This window comes from Aptenodytes patagonicus, chromosome 3 (genome assembly GCF_965638725.1).
Source record: "Aptenodytes patagonicus chromosome 3, bAptPat1.pri.cur, whole genome shotgun sequence".
NCBI lineage: Eukaryota > Metazoa > Chordata > Aves > Sphenisciformes > Spheniscidae > Aptenodytes > Aptenodytes patagonicus.
The window spans coordinates 56,423,271-56,430,463 of NC_134951.1; positions in this window are offsets into that span (position 1 = coordinate 56,423,271).

The following is a 7,193-nucleotide window of genomic DNA, read 5'->3' on the forward strand; positions in this document are numbered from 1 at the left end:
GCTTAACATCCGAATCAAGCTTCAGTTTAAGATCTACCAGCACTTTCCTCTGCCTGCCTCAGCTCAGCTACAAACACAGGAGGAGGAAATACACAAAGTTAACATTACATTTGTGCTTACCCAGTAACTACAGATTTCTTGCATTTGCATTTACATAGGGGTTCACGCTTGTTAGAACTTAAGGTCTGATATATCTGAGTCTGGGGATGTGTATCAGTTACACAGAAGACTACTGTTTCTTCAGCTGACATGAAAATGCAATATTTGGGGACTTGCACTCATTGTGGAAGTCTTGACCAAGGTTTCTTGATTTACTAGAGACTCTAAAAGTACCTAGAAACCCTGACTGTTGCCATGTGTACCTTTATATTTGATATAAATGCCTACTTGTTATAATCTATGTCGCTCATCAAAACCAGTACATGCCCAAACACAGGTTAGATCTTTTTTCCCGGAATTAGGTTATTTTCAGTCGTAGAGATACCTGAGAGGAAGCTGGATCCTTGTAGCTGATGAAAATTGTCTGTATATTCTTGGAGAGAACCAACTGTAAAATACATTTATGTTAACTACATGTATACACACAACACCCTGAGGATAAACGTAGGACAGGCTGAAATAAAAATGGGTTCTGTGGTTTGTTTTTTCCCCCCCCCCCTCTTCATGTTGTAACAAAAGAATACTATTTTGTCATGTAGCCAGGTGGCGTAGCATATTTAAGAAGCAGTTGCCATATTCCATTTGGAAATTTCTCTCTTAGAAATAACATACAAGATTGATTTCTACAGCTTATCATACAGCTGCTAGTGTGCTTCTTGCTGCAAACTGCAGCAAAATACCTGCATGACATTATAAGCTATAATAGGCATGATATTATTCACTTACCACTAACTTCCTTTTAGTCTCAGCCTGCTTAATGCTGTCACTGAACAGAGTTAGACTGGACTCCAGAAGCTCCATACATTGGTTACCTAATAACAAAATGAAGTATTATACACTTCATTGACCATTGAAATTTAATGTGTTTGTGAAATTACTTGGTGTATTGTAGTTGCCTGATAAACATTTGTATCCAAACAATATAATAGCACAAGTCAGCCGGCTCAATATGAGGAATACTTTTACTTGCACTGTGAAGGGATTTCAATACAAACAGTGACATATTGTCAAAGTTCTTCTTAGGGACTTTATCTAAGGAAAAAAGTTCATAATTACATTACTAAGTTATACAATTAGCTTCAGATGGATACTCAACCTCATATAGAAATAGCTTATTTTTATTTAAATGAAACTGAAGTGACATTAGCTAAATCAAGAGAAGTTGCTTTACTTTCAGGGTAAAAATGACTATACGTGTTCTTCTAACACTTGAATTTGTATAAATGTAGTTCTCATTTAGAGAAGCTCCTAGAATAGTAACTCATACCTGAATCAAGCAAGTGCAAACAAGCATTCAAAGTTATCCTTTAGCCAGAGAGAGAAGGATTCGTTCACTGAATCTGCAATAATCCAGTATGACAGTAAGGACACTATTAGATTTAACAGGTCGGTAAAGCTTAAATATCAAGTTTCAAAGTTATGTATACAAGGTTGATTTCCTAGCCCAGTCTCACTTCTAAAAATGCAAGTTCTACAGATACATTCAAACCTACTTGTTAAGGGAACAGCATGGCAGCCATGCTACAAAAAGCTGATGATATGGAAGAAACTCCGGAGCGGTCACTCCCCACGGTAAGCACACATGAACATCAGCTGTTTGAGTCCCAGGCTGGTTCTGAGATAGAAAAGAGTATATAACAAAGCATTAGTGGGAAAGGTGACTATTCCATTTTAATATGTAGCTACATACAGACATGATTTTACAACATAATGGAGATATTTTTATACCTTCCTGTAATTGCTTGTTGCTATTACTGGATGACTTTTAGCTTTATTTCATGCTTTCTCTGCATCATTAAACTAGCATTAGCTTGTTCTTTCACACAGTATTTATGTTGTACCTTAGATAGTGTTTATTTATTGTGACATGAAAAAGGGCACAATAAGGAGCTTTTAAACAGAAGAATAACTTTCAGTTTCAGCATTTGCAGCCAGCATTGCAATAGAAAGTATTACTATTTCTTACATATCTCTCCTAAAACACATCCACTATGAAAGCTCAGTGAATGCTTATGCAAACAGTGAATGAGAAGTCTCTATAGGAGAAAGTTCAAAACTTTGTTTTTCCTTATCAAAAAGTGATCAAGACAGCATTCTCAAATCCAGAGTACCCCCCCCCCCCATAAAAGCCAACCAGACTATTTTAAAACAGAGGGCTTAAATGAAGGATCTATAGCACCTATTTTTTTTCCTCCTAGCAACTGCTATAGAAAAGTGGCATTACTCATACCACAGAAGTCATGACCAGATCACCTTCCTTCTCTCTCCTTGTGTAATCTAGAAGCAGAACGATACAGCTAGAAAACTTGCCATCACCTAGCCCATTACTTACCCAAACTGTGCAACCCCATGCACACACAGCCACATCAGTTCATTTTAGCAGAATTCAATAACTAATCAAGTTAACAGCAACAAAAGAGGAAAAAAAAAACCCACCCCAAAACCACAAACAAAAACCTTTAAAGGTTAAACTTAATGATTAACAAGCCTCCTCATTATCAAAGGCCAAAGAGAGCCTTTTAAACTACCTCACTCCAGACCATATGCTCAGAAAAAACAAACTAATTTAACCTAGAGATTCACACAAAATCTTTTCATTAGCTTGCCTCTTCATAGAAGTTATTCCTTATACCATTAAGTACAGTACCACCCAACCCCCCCCATATCCTTCTTTAACCCTAGCTATAGTTATACTTATTCTCTTCCCCCCTGCACTTTTTTATCTGTGAAAAGTAAGCATTTTCAGGTGCTACCTATTAGCAGCATTCACAGCCACAAACTTGTAATCACACATACATAAATGTAAGGAGAAAGTCTCAGACAGTGCTATTGACTTGCCCCATTGCCCAGTAATGCTAACAATCTCTTGACAGCATGGAAGAGAGCTAACATGGAAAGAGTAGTTTTCTCAAGACATTCATAGAGTTTACAAGAGTTCTAGAAAGCATAAGAGTAAATAGGGCTCGGGCGCTGCTTTCCTGAGAAGGAAACACAGGTTTCATCATGCAGACACCTTGCTAATGAAATCATTTTATGCAGTATGTCAAAGTCATTAAAGAACAAATAGGTAAAGAGAACTACATAGAAAACTAACTGTGAGACTCAGGTTTTCTCCCTTGGTTATTTGTGCAATAAGCACTGGCAATATTGCTATCTACTAATTGCTTTTGAATTTCAAGAGGGTAGACTGCTGAATATTTTTCCTTAATTATTGCTGTAAAATGCCAAGACTCATAGTGATTTTGTATTAATGCTATGGAATAGTCGTTACTGTTGGTCTGGGAGCTAAGAGAACTTGCCCTGCTCCTGGATGCTCACGTCAATAGTAAAAAATGGCAGTGATTTCAGTTTAAGTGATAGGCCAGTATATACTCTTACATGCCTATCATTTCTCTGTGTAGTGCCTTCATCTCTGTGTGATGTGTGTAAACATAATACATCAGTAGTCTATTCTGCCCGGGGCAGCTATACCCACCCATTGAATCTCTTCTGTAATTGCCTGAAACTGTTTCCCTGTTCAGTTGTGTGTCTGGCAGTCTGGTAGCCAGGAAAAGTCTGTCTTCAGCGCGCAGCACATAAGCACAGATGCAGTGTTTATGCAAAGCGGCATGATATAATGCAATAGCTCTAATGCTTGTCTTTCTCTCTTAAAAAAAATGGCTATGTAATGTTTTTAAAACACATAATCATCAATATTCAAATATTTTCTTTTAAAAACTTACTTTTTATAAAGTCAGTAGGAGTAGGAGGGTGGATCAGAAGAAACATGCAATGCTAGGTATAGTATAATGAAAGTAAAGTAATTCACCTTTCCTGTTTGTATTGAAAACTTTGACAGACCTAGAGAAAATAGTATACATTCACCTCTATAAGAGTTTAGATGGCTATCACTTGCTTTTGCAGTTAAAATACTGTTTCTTGGTGACTGCTGGAGTGCCCAGTATATGCAATCTTCCAATGTTCTTTGCTTGCAAAGAGAGATCAGTTTAAATTATGCTAGCTTTCGGTGAGATGACTGAATTATATTCTCTGTATCTGGTAATGCCCGAAGAAAGATAGACATCTTTGTAAAAGAAAATCTGACAGGTAGTTATGACATTCAAAAAATATAGATTAAAAAAGTAACCATTCATTACAATATATTTCCCAGAGCCACAGACCTCCATATCAAGCACAGGACTTGTGACTTACTGATGTCTGCTTTACTTTGCTTTATCCTATCTACTTCTGAGCTAAATACCAAAGTTGGGTGGAAGGTAAACTTGTGTAAAGTAGCAGACAGGTCTTCTCAACCTATAAATGATGTTTTCATAGCTCTGTATGCTTACAAATTGCTAGTGTTAAATTTTCTTAGCAGCAGTCTAATTTACAGAAATTGGTATGGACAAACACAGGTAAGTTTTTCTTTTCAGTAAGTAGTGGGAAACTTGTACCCTTATGGTGGGAAACAGTCTGCTGGTAGAAAGTCCCCAGATGAGGAGCATATCAGTCCATGGGAGAGCAATGTGCAGAGTACCACTGTTCTCCAGCAACTCCCAAAGAGTGAGTCCTGAACTGCTATAACCTATAAATCACTTCCTTATTTCTTCTCTGTCTCAGGCTGAACAGATCACAGCTGATATAAGACATTCTGGTCCCTGCATGATTCACTCTCCATCCTCATTCCTTGATTAACCCTTGATATCTCAAGCAAACAAAAACCAGTGAGCCACTGGCCATCTATGCACACACCCTGCCAGTGCTAGTTTTTGCATATCAGGTGTACCATGTGAAGTGTTATTAAAATAAAGCTGTATCTGCATAAGGAAAATGCACCAATTTAACTTAAATCAAATTTAAAACCAATTTAAACTGTAGTGAGGCATTGTATGAAGACTATTTCAATTCGACAGCGGCAGGTTAGCTTCAATTTAAACTGATTCTAACCTTCAGAGACGAATCTGATATAAAGCAGCATCCACATAGTCATTGGTATCAATTAGAAAACAATTTAAGGTGAACAGAAGCAAACTTCTCATGTAACCGGTGCCTATCAGTTTGAATTTCCTATCTGATTCAGTCTTGGCAATGAATAAATTGCCAATGAATAAAAAGAGAGAAAATAAGTGGAATTCTGGTGTCTGCAGACCGTTCACTGCTCAGAGGACAATACTGCTCACTACTCAGTTAGCCATACCAGTGAAAGGTTAAAAAACAAAAAGGGTGACCTGAGGATGGATGCGTCTGAGGAGACGTGCAGTTGTCAGCATGCAGATGAGATCCTTTGCAATTCTCTTTGGCTTTATTTCTGCTGTGCAGGAATTACCAGCAGGCTGTAGATCAGCAATCTCATTATTGCAAAGTCATGAATGTTCCTTCTCTCCTCATCTGTTCTTAGCGTGGATATATCACAGGTACAATGTACCACAGCATTTCTCTGCAGCACAGCAAACCTGAGTGTAAAAGAACAGAAGCAAAGGTGTGAGAAAAAGCATTTTTACAAAATGGGTCCCAAAGAAAGATTTTCTTCTTACTTCTTATAGATCTAGTCAAAAAAGGTCGTCATTTAGAGGTTTTTAAGCAACTATGATTTTTTTCAGGAAGCTCACTGAAAAAGAAAAATAATCATTATCTCTCCCAAATACGAAAATACCCATTCTACGCCACTGACCCAGCTTCATATTACATTCTAGAAACCATATTAATTTTGCATTTTAGGACCTGTGAATAATTGGTAGTTGTCTGTAATAATGTATCATATTGTACAGAGATGAAAATACTGCATTGTATATACTGTGCATATATTGTCACTTTACTAGCAACACTGCCTTTAGAAAAGGAAGGAAGTTCTTCTCTACCCTTTTCTGCCATCTTTTTGCCTGGAGCCATCGATGTTGATGTGCTGGCTGTACACTCAATTCTCTGCCAAGATTCCTGTTTCTTCACCTCACCCCACTTGATAAGCAGATTTCTTCAGGAATATCACATTCATGCAGGTGGTGGCTGGAAGATCAAAGCATTTGAAGGGCAGGCTGAAGCATGTTTCTTGGCACTGAAGTGATCAAGGAGCAAACTAAAACACAGTTTTTAGGTTTTTGCAGAAGGAAAAAAAAGAGAGAAGGTCCCTGTTACATTTTTATTCCCTGTTAAATTGTCCATAACATTTTATTTGCTTTTTAATCAGTTTTAGCCCATGATATATATTCAATATGAGGGTTAAATAACAGACATCTTAGAAGGCTGTCTGAGGGCTGGCATGGCCGCATGTGTCTTACTGGCCCCTACAGCATTTTCCTGTTTCCAGATTTGCCTGTGCACCCCAACAGCAGGCCAACTGGACCAAGAAAAGCGTCCCTTTCACGCACCATCATCATATCCTCAGTGTCTTCCTTGGTTTCTCTGCAGGTCAGTGGGTCCCTTGGCACATCCATCAGAATGCCATTCTGGGCAAAGATCAGACAGGCAGGGGCGTGGGAAGTGCCGCAGGGTGCTTCACCAGTGAGAAGACTGTGGGGACCAGTGTTCTCCAAAGGGAAGAGCAAGAACGTGACTCAGATCTGCTGAGTACTCATATGGTATTACAGTAATATGTAGTGTCCATTAGGCTGAAAGCTAAGAAAAAGAGTAATATGAAATGTGATGTCGTAAGACAGCATAATAGCAAGGTTGCCCTCTAAAATGACCAGAAGGAATGACAAGGAAGCAATCTGCTTTAGCAAGATCATAACCAAGAAAGAGGCTATGACTAGTTGCATCTTACATATACCCCAGCTCTAAATCTAGCCTGATTCTTTCATATCTCCAACCCCAAGTGGGGTCTCTCACTCTTTTCCCAGCGTCACAAATTCCAGAGTCTCCTGGTAGCCAGTCACTTCTGTATTTTAGGTTTTCCGTGATACTTCCTGCCTGAAGAGATGAGGCAAGTCAAAAAGATGAGAGATGCAGAGGGAGAAAGCTGGTTCAGGGCCTGAGAATGAATTCTTAAATTCTAAGCTTTAGCTAGCTTATATCAAGCATTTTTTTTTTCTTCTTTTCTTCAAATGTGATTTACTTAA